Source organism: Vulpes lagopus, chromosome 1 (assembly GCF_018345385.1).
Source record: "Vulpes lagopus strain Blue_001 chromosome 1, ASM1834538v1, whole genome shotgun sequence".
NCBI classification, from domain to species: domain Eukaryota; kingdom Metazoa; phylum Chordata; class Mammalia; order Carnivora; family Canidae; genus Vulpes; species Vulpes lagopus.
Window position 1 is genome coordinate 21,930,223 of NC_054824.1, and position 10,922 is coordinate 21,941,144.

Below are 10,922 nucleotides of genomic sequence, written 5' to 3' on the forward strand. Positions count from 1 at the left end.
GCATATGGTGCTACTTTCACACCACTGTGAGCCATGCCACAGAATGCTACATCACCCTTCTAAGGATGTTTTTCTTGCTCCTTCTTCCCCATATGGCATTTGATTTTAAAATAGATTTATCTGCATACACTCAGTGTCTCTAGTCAGTATGCCATAGTTGGAAATTAGGCGTGACTGGAAGATGAGAGCAAGTTCATATAAACTTCAGTTCCCAGTTGGGTCTATGGATGAGGAATTTCACCCACAAGTATGTATTTCCACAGAATGTGTAATTTCCACAAAAATCAACTGAAAACCAAACTCACCCACTTGCCTTAATGTCTCCCCATGGCGGCAGAAAATTAGAGCTAAATTATTTAGGTCTCATCAAACTACTAAGTTCAACTCATTTATCTATTCAGAAGCTTGACTTCAGAAATGTAAAGAGCTGAAGAGATGCACATCAAAGTTTGACATAGGGAATTTCTCCATGACTTCTAATATATAATTGGATTTTAAACTATAAGACTACATAGTGGAGATTTATGAAGGGAATTAAAGGGTAAGAATGTCAACAGTGCTTACTGGCAGCCTCATACTCATTGTCAACTTGATTGAAGCAATGTTGTTTGATTAAAGACATTTGCCTAAATTACATAGTCAAGTGTGTTTTGTCCATAAACAATAGGATAAATATTTTACTACCAACCTATTGCTATTCTTCATTCCAAAGTTTAGAGGAAGGACTTAGCCTGAAAATTCACCACTGCTGAGGGGGCCTTATGGTAACAAATACTGGGCAATGGGTTTTGCGGTTGTCCCAGCCTTTAGTTGTCTATTTCTACTGAGAAGTTTTATAGACATGCTCTGCCCTGTTTATAAAAATAATAATAAATGTCCTTTTGATAAGCAATGGTTGTAGGCCATTATTTCTCTTTTAATAGATTTGTTTTTTTAGAGAAGTTTTAAGTTTATAGCAAAACTGCATAGAAAGTACAGAGAATTTCCATATACCTCCACCCTCATACATACATAGCCTTCACCATATCAACATTTCCTCCTAGAGTGGTACATTTGTTACATCTGATGGACTTCCAATGACATATTATTGTCACCCAAGGTCCATAGTTTACATTGGGGTTCATTCTTGGTTCGATAGATTCTATTGGTTTGGATAAATGCATAATAATGTGTATCTTATTATTAATGTGTATTTCATTTTTCAAATATTTTATTAATTTGTTTGAGAGAGAGAGAGACAGACAGCACAAGCCCGGAGAGCAGCAGAGAAAGAGGGAGAAGCAGGCTCCCCACTAAGCAGGGAGCCCTACAGGGGGCTCTATTCCAGGGCCCTGGGGTCAAGACCTGAGCCAAAGGCAGAAGCTTAACCAACTGAGCCCTCAGGTGCCCTACCATTATAGTTTTGTACAAAGTAGCATCACTGCCATAAAATTCCTCTGCGATCTGCCTCTTCATCCTTCCCTTCTCCCTCTCAACCTTGGTAACCATCTTCATGCTGTAGATTTTTCCAGAATGTCCTACAGTTGCAATGTCAATATGCCATAGTTGGAAATTAGGCATGACTGGAAGATGAGAGCAAGTTCATATAAACTTCAGTTCCCAGTTGGATCTATGGATGAGGAATATAGTATGCAGCCTTTTCAGATTGACTTTTTTTTTACTTATTAATATTCATTTAAGATTATTCCATGTCTTCTCATGGCTTTATCACTCCTTTCTTTTTAGTGCTGAATAATATTTAAATATTCATATGTACCAGTTGATTTATCCATTCACCTATTGAAGGACAGACATTTTGGTTGCTTCCAAGTTCTGGCAATTATGAGTTAAGCTGCTATAAATATCTGCATGCAGTTTTTTGTGTAAAAATGTTTCCATTCCTTTGGGCAAATACCAAGGACATAATTGCTGAATTGTATGGTCAGAGTAAATTTAGCTTTGCAAGATACCACCAAACTGTCTTTCAAAGTGGCTCTATCATTTTGCATTTCCATCAGCAGTGAATGAGACTTCCTGTCACTCTACATCTCTGCCAATATTTGGCGTCATCAGTGTTCTGGATTTGGGCCATTTTAATAAGTATTTAGTGGTATCTCCTTGTTGCTTTAATTTGCATTTCCCTGATTTCATATGAGGTAAAGCATCTCTGTAGGCCATTCTTAATAGTGAATCGAATTACTTTCTGTTTATGCTTGCACTAAATGTTTCTGTCTTTCACTTGGGTTAAAATATTTTGCTTATTCTCTAGATATTATATATTTTACCTTTCAGGGTAAAAGACAAGAATAATTCATCTCCAACTAATTTATGCTCACCTAATAATTTTACATAATTTTTCTTCCCTATCATATTAAATTAGATTAACTTATTTACAATAATTCTATTCATTTCCCTAGTAGAGTATGCACTCTAAAAGGTCAGGAAATCATATCATATTTACTATTGTATGCTTACTGTATAAAACACAATCAGTGCTTAATTAACATTTTTGAATGAATAAACATTATATATTATGGGTATACATGTTAGTGATAATATAGAAAGTTTTATAAAAATACAATTATTATCAATGGAAAAATATTTTAAACTGAATTTACATTACCTTTCCCTATTTTTTTAGCATAACTACATATTAAAATAGGAGAGAAAGACTGAGCATGAAGAGGCAAAAAAAAATTATTCCAGAAACTTTTATGTGTTTAGAAGTAGGAAATACAGTTTTTAAGACTCTTAATGATCTTAGTATCTGTACCTCTAAGATTATAGCAAACCTCAGATTGAAACATTTTTAAAAAGAGTATTGTTATCAATTACTGTGGCCTTTAGAAAGGAAGACACTATTTGTTCATACATTGATGTATTCATTCATTCATTGTGCAAGAATACATGGGGAATAAAAGATGAAATACAGCCATTGTTCTTATTATGCCTAAAAATTTAGCATTGAGTAAAAACCAGAGGATACTAAAAGGAAGTTCTAAAGAAGTATAAAAAGGAAAGAGAACTTTCAGCTAGGTAGAGCCAGGGAGGCTTCATAGAAAGTACCAGAAATATTTGTCCTTTAGCAGTCTCAGTGCTTCTAGGGAAACAGTGATAATGTTTAAAAGTAGTTTCTTCCTTGGTGGTAATGATGGTGTTTCTGCTATGTTACATACATTCCTTGAAATGTCATTCTAAAAAGAGAATTAAAATACCAATAGTTTAAAATAATTTTAATTAGGAAACAGGCTAAGCAAGTAACAACTTCATTTATTTTAGGTAAAATTTGAACATGTTAGTAAATTCTTTGAGAAAGTGATTAATAACTTATGTAAAATCCATAGAGCTACATCAGGAGAATGACTGAGCTTTGTCCTAGACAGCTGAAGGAGATATGTGTTAAATTTTTCCTGATTAGATGTAATTCACTAACAAATTGAGGATAAAACACAGCTCATTTGAACATATATAAATTGTATATTTAGTAAATGAATTCAGATTGTATCAGCAAATACTTTTCAGAAACCAAACTATCCACATGATGCTAATTATGTAATGTTGTGGTCCTTTTCAAGGTGGTTAACGAATAACTTTCAACACTAAATAGGAATGTTGATTTAGACCAATGATATAGTCCATTATATTCTGGAATGCTCTAAATCCATCCTTGACCACATTATTAGCCATAATCCTAATTTGTTCTTGTTTCTGCCTCACTTTATTCCAGATTTTTTTGAGGTAATGGAAATATTTGAACTAAAAACAGAGCTATTTATAATTGGAAAATGAAAGCATTTAGGAAAGGAAAAATAGGAGTAGAAAAGGTAGGACGAAATGGGATAGAATGCATGCCATAAAGTCTTGTGAAATAGCAAGATGTGGGCTATGAATTTGCTTTTGAGCTTCATTGCAACCAACCCAAAAGGGATATGTGAATTATTTACATGATTCACGGTGTCCATAAGGCAAAAATCAATTATTCAAAAGGATCATTGGTAATCTCGATAATGAGGCCAGAGATATATTTCTTCCTTATGTTCCAATATCTCTACATGATATGAAACCGTCAGCTGAAACATTCCTCTAATAGGCACAGTAATATGTTTCATGAAGTCATTATGCATTTTTCAATGTATACTAATTATAAAATCCTAAAGGTTCAGGTATAAAAAGTGATTTGAAAGAGGTATGAAAATCCCAGTGAATTAGTTTAATCCAAGAATAAATTAGATTACCTATAAAAAATGCTTTTGAACTATTCATCCTTCTCATGTATTCCATGATTATTAGTTCTGACACTTGCACTTTGAGAAGTATTAGGCATTTGAGAGTTTGAGATTATACTCATTGGCAAATTCCAGAATAATTACAAGTAATTTGAAAACCAACTGAGAGGTAGATGAAAAGGTACATTGTGTATCTTTTGAAGACTAACTTGGATTCCAGATCTCTATAAAAAAAGAGAGAGAGAGAGAGAGAGATAAAATAAATGTTTAAGGGCATGACCACTATTTCTCCCCACAAAATGTATGCTTTCTCCAACACATAGAGAAATGAGTGATTGATACTCCAAAATTCTATACCAGCAACTATGAAGAGAATCATTGTAATTAAAAAAATAAAGTGAACATGATAAAGTTTTCTTATAACCACAAAAAAAGCTTCATAAATATATCAGAGTTTGGATGCTACAATTTAGTGGTGAAGCCTTGAAGATAACAGTTTTCAGATTGTAACCTTAATTAATGAGTTAACTTGCCAAACAATTTCGCTTGTATTTATTTATCCAAAGGATGGTTGGTTTTGTCCAATTGTTTGTTAAGATACTTTATTTATGGGGCTCCTGGGTGGCACCGTTGGTTAAGCCTTAGACTCTTGGTTTCAGCTCTGGTTATGCTCTTTAAGATCCTGAGATCCAGCCTGGCATGGGGCTCTGCACTCAGTTCGGAGTCTTTAAGACTCTCTCTCCCTCTGCCCCTCTCCCCACTTCCTCTTTCTCAAATAAAGACATAAATCATTAAAAATTTTTAAAATACTTTATATTAGTAAAGCCAAGTCACCTGCATACAAAATTCATATTACATATAAATTCACAATTGGTTAATGAGTGTGTGCAGAATAATAGTAATATTAACAATTACAATTTGCTATAGTTTATAATGTACCAAACAGTTTCTGTTCTAAGCATTCTACAAGTATTAAATAATGTAATCTCCACAACCACTCACTCTATAAAGTAGGTTGTTGTGGTTGTTTTTTGTTTTTTTGTTTTTTTGTTTTTGGTTTGTTTTTTTTTTTTTTTTTTTGAGAGAGAGAGAGAGAGAGGTGGTGGGGGCAGGAGGTGGGGGGCAGGAGGGAGATGCAGAGAGAATCCCAAGCAGGCTCCATGTCTCGTGTGAGACCAATGCAGGGCAGACACGCAGCTTGAGATCACAATCTAAGCCAAAATCATGTGTCTCGACTGCCCGAGACACTCAGATGCCTCTAAAAAGTAGGTACTATTTTTAATCTTAATTTAAAGATGAGGAAACTAAGGTAGGGAAAACTGGTTAAGCCTCTTGGCCAAAGTCACACAGTTGCTAAGCCCCTGAGTCAGGATTTAAAACCAGCAGTCTTAATCCAGAGCACACGTTTGGGACTAAGTCAAACCACAGTGGCAAGAACTGAAGATATCATGATGAACAGGACAGATATGACCTACACCTTCACGGAGCTAATGGAGAAGGAACTGTAGTTAACTACAATGAAGATATGTTTGATTTGGGATTCACAGGAGGGGAAAACTTAAAGAAAAAAAAAAGGAGCTCTGAAAATATATGTAGGAGTTTCCCAGAAAAAGTGGTGAGGGGGGAAGAACCTTTCAGAAAGAAAAAACTGCAGTTGCAAAATCCTGTGATTCTATGAATTTATAGTGAGTAGTATAGGATTTTTGTCAGTCTTGTGTGTGTGTGTATATATATATATATATATATATATATATATATATATGATAGCGATCTCTATATTGACTGAATACATTTATCACCTTATCTTTCACTTCCTACTTCTTCCAGATATAAAGTTTGGGTCTGCAGGTTTTTTAAATTATATAAGTGTTTCTTGAAAATATTGTATGTTATGCAGCAGAGTAAATTATCTTGTAACAAGTTTGGTTGTTTCTGATATTAACATCATTAGCATCATAATGCTTAAATGATGAAGCGTCTACTGCTAAATGCCTGGCGTATTTATTTCATCAGGAAAAATGTAAGATAAGTTTTCACTTAAAAATATAAAATATTTTATTAGCTGATATAGTTTCTAGACCCCAGACTGCAAAGATATGCAATAATATTTTCAACCCGTGTTGAACACAAAGAACGAGAATTATTCCCAAAAGTGAGTGACCTTGTCCACTTGGGAGAACATTTTATGCAACACAGTGCACGCTGCACAGTTGTAAAACCAGAGGTGTCATTTCTACAATGTGAATTTTGAAAGTAAAGGGCATTTTAAAGACACACCCCCAGCCCCTTTGTCTGCCATAAGCTGGATAGCTCAGCAGTGCAGAATCAATGATCTGCACTAATACCACAAATCATTGGCATGGGAAGAAAAATAGAAACTCAGAACCCTAACGGTTTGGAGCTGTAAATAATAGCATTGATAAAGAAGAAAAAGAACAACAAAAAATTAATGATTTTAAAAGTATTCTTTTTGTTTTCCCAAAATGGATATCTATATTTTAGTACTTCTAGCTAATATATGGGTCAAAAAATGAATCAATCTTGTGTCATGTCAGCATTTAGTAATGTCTACCAGCAAATGTTTTGCATGTCTTCTTAGAAATTCATTGTTTAAAAAAAAAAAAAAAGAAATTCACCTTGTTTCTCTATGTCTTCCACCTGCATATACATTACATAATGTGAATCAGGTTCATCACACAATATCATTCCAAATAAACATTTGGCTTTTCAAACAGTTTGGAAATCTTTATTTTATTTGCTGCATTTTAACTTTTTTAACAATTTTTTGAAAGCAAAAAAGTTCTTATACTCTCATTAATTCATTTTTTATACTAATAAAACACTAAACACCTGGTGCCTACCGTGGCCAGGTCTGTCTTGCAAAAGACACAGATATTTTATGATTAATGAAACACGCTTTATTTTTCAATGTGTGAAAGGTGGAAGTCTTCTCTTCTGCCTTTCTTTCAGAACCCTCTGATTCATATTACACTATGCATCTAGGGGTTATTTCTGGTGACTGGCTAATGAATGATGCTAAGCAATATTAAAAGCAAATTGGAAACGAAATGTGAAGACACAGGCAACTTCAATTTTGCCGATTTTAGCCATAACCTTTAGCTTGGCTCCTCATCTGTTACAACTTCTGTTTATATTTACCACAATACAAATGAGCAAAATCATGGCTTGATGTTTGGCTCTTTGTGAAGGAATTCTTTCCAGTAAGAAAATACTCATTATTATTAAATACTATTTCATAACAAAGATTTTTTTAAAGGATAAAATTGCAGCATCACAAGTAATGAGAGGAAACACAAAATAACAAGCTACCAGGTGCCAAGCTCAATTCAACCACTTTACAGTGTTAATATATCAATTCTTCTAATGACGAAAGGAAAATGGTCATTAAACATGTCACACAGAAAGGGGTGGTGGGTGGTTAAGTCGGTTAAGTGTCTCTCTTTGGCTCAGGTTATGATCCCGGGGTCCTGGGGTCCAGCGTGGCATCAGGCTCCCTGCCCAGCAGGGAGTCTGGTTCTCTCACTCTTTTCTCATGCTCTCTCTCTCTCTTAAATAAATAAATAAATAAAATCTTTAAAAAAGAGAGAAATGTGTACTGATTGATTAATAGGTGTTGTAATAAAGAAAAATCATAATGTTGAATATTATAAAGAAAAGCAACTTTTTGAATGGCAATTTATCAATTAAAAATTAATTAATTAATTAACCAATTAAAAATCAATTATAAAGTTTAAGAATTATAAATTATTCCAACCCTAATTCAGAGAAATCACTCATTTTGTCATAACATTTAAAAGAAGAAATTAAAATAATTTATTGAAAAGTCTCTTTTAACACTTTTTTTATAATTACAAAAATGGTTTTAAAAAACTAAATATAAAAAAGAACATGCTAAATCATAGTTACTGTGATAGATTGAGCAACTGTGAATATGATGAGCCTCAAGACTATGAAAAAACATGAGGCAACAGTTTATGAAATACTTTAAGTGAAATAATTAAAAATCACGATTTTATAGCCACTATAATTGCAACCATGAAGAAATATAAATATAGAAATATCAAATAAATTTAAATCATTGGATTGATGGGAGTAATTTTATTCACTGTTAAATATTTATAAAATATTGATTTCATAGTTCATTGGAAACCATAAAAAATACAAGTTACACTCAGAGTTTCAAATATTGAAGGAAATTTCTTGATCTAAGTTTTTGACCATTATTATTTAGTAGATAATCAACATAAGATATTTTTTGTTTAAATTCATACTGTTCTAATTATGTGTATATATGCATATATATACATATACACAAGTATGTCTTTATAGATTAATATAAACTTTATTGTTTCTTCACTGGAATATAATTTCTGGGGTGAAATTTCTTATCTGTTTTGTCCACTGATCTATGAAAACATCCAAAATAGTGTTTGGCACATAGTAAATTTCATTAATATTTGTTTTTTTATTAATATTTGTTTAATGAATAAATGAATGGATCATTTTAAGTAATTTTAGACAGTTCTGTCAGAATTCATGTGTTCATATGTTCATGTATGAATATGTTATTCTGAGAGTAAAAATCAACTGCCCATTCCCTTTATAATGAATAAGTTGGATTTTATTGTATTGTGTGTCAAAGGAAAAAGATGTAGGTGTAATTGGATTCTTTGACAACACAGACATTAAATACTGTAGCAGTAAAGATTTTTGACAAGTAGAAATTATAAATATGTACTATATAAACAGAGTATTATCCATTGTATTTCCAAATATTTAAGTATGTATACGACTGGTAACAAATCTTAGGGAAGAAACCACCAAAAAAACGACTGGAACCAGATGGGATTCTTTATTCTTTGTAGAATTCCAAGACAGGACAAATAAAGTGTAGTCCTAGACAGACTAACAAATGAGTACTTAATTTTGCCTTCCTGATGATTTTGAATTATGGTGCTTATGTTCACATTAGCAGAAAATATTGGCAAAAACAAAACAAAATAGAAATCAAGCTAGATTGATCAGTGATGATTATACTACCAGAAGTTTCATTACCTACATTGGGCCATTTGTTCATAAGCAATAAAGAATTCAGTCCACTAGATGCAACCAAGCTTACCATAAGATAATTTCTTTGCTACAATATATACAGATGCTTCTCTGGGCCTCAAATTTCACACTTACACATATACTTGCTTAATGTTACAAATATAATTTTGATATTTTAGAAGGTATGTTTAGTTGAATTGTGTGCTCAAAATCTGTGTTGAAGTCTTAACCCTAGAACTCTATTTCTTTAGAATCACCGCAGATATAGTTATATTGAAGTCATACTGGAGTAGGGGAGCCCTTAATCTAATGTGACTGGTGTCCTTAGAGGCAGATGACATGAAGACATGAAGAAAAAGTTACAAAGGAAGATGGAGACAGAGATCATAATGACACTATCAGAAACCAAGGAATGTCTAGGCCGTGGGGATCTGTAAGAAGAGAGGTATCCACTAGAGGTTTCAGAGAGAACATGGCCCTGCTGATACCTTTATTTCAGACTTCTAGTCTCCAGAACTGTGAGTAAGCTTCTGTTAAATCACTTAGTTTGTGTTACTTTGTTATGGCGGCTATAAAAACCAAGTACAGCCCTAGAAGACTATAATTGGCTAATGCTGTATAAACAACATTAATCTTAAAGACATGAGTTTCAAGCCTAATACTACCATACTTTGTGGTAAGTGATCTTTGTGAGATACTAAACCTAAATGTCTTAATCTTTCAGTGAAAATGTTATCAACATCATAGTAATATTTGTATGTCTTCTTCCCTCTTTCCTCCATTGAGGTATTTTGTACTGAGAGCATGATTGTAAGAGCTAAAGAATAAACCCAACCTTTCCTTGAGTTCCCATTATATTTATGAAATTGTACCATGTACTTGAATGATTTGTACTTGATGCAGACAGGTGTAAACTGATCTCAGAGAATTAAAATGCTCTGAAAGAAGGGTGATGTTAAAATGCTTAATGCTAAATTTTCCCAATCTTGCTAGTTTAAAGAAAACTAATGGCATCTCTTGAATGTGATATGTGTGAAGAGGGAACATTCCACACACAGACAAGAGTAGCAGGACAAAGCCAAATAGGAATACAAGAAAACTGAAGGAACATTTCTCAGTAACAGATCACATGCGTTCTATGGAAATGAAGAGTGTTACCTGAACAGGTAAGACAAGCATTCCATAGGAAAACACAACCACTGCCCAGACACTGTCCATTCCCCATAAAGTTACTGACAGTAAGGTTGTTTGTTTGTTTGTTTGTTTTCTTAAGTCAATAAATTAAATGCTTGTCCTTTTGCACTCATTCCCCAAGAGTTTCCTAACAAATTTGACAACATGGGTGTCTTTTTGACAGCTCTTTACTGTTTGGTCTGAGGATATCAACAGCCTGTATTAATTTCTTGTATAGCACAGAAGAGCAATATGTGGACTAACCACAGACAAAATAGTCTTTTGACAGCTTCAAGTCGGTGTCTGAAGATGAAAAAAATTGAGATAATTATGTTGACCTTTCCTTTGGGGTTCCTGGGGAAAATGAGATCTTTGAAAATCTATATCAACCTATCTAGAGCACAACCAAAAAAACAAACAAACAAAAAATCTCTAAATTTCTTAGTAATCTGAAAGTTTCACTTGGTTTTTAAA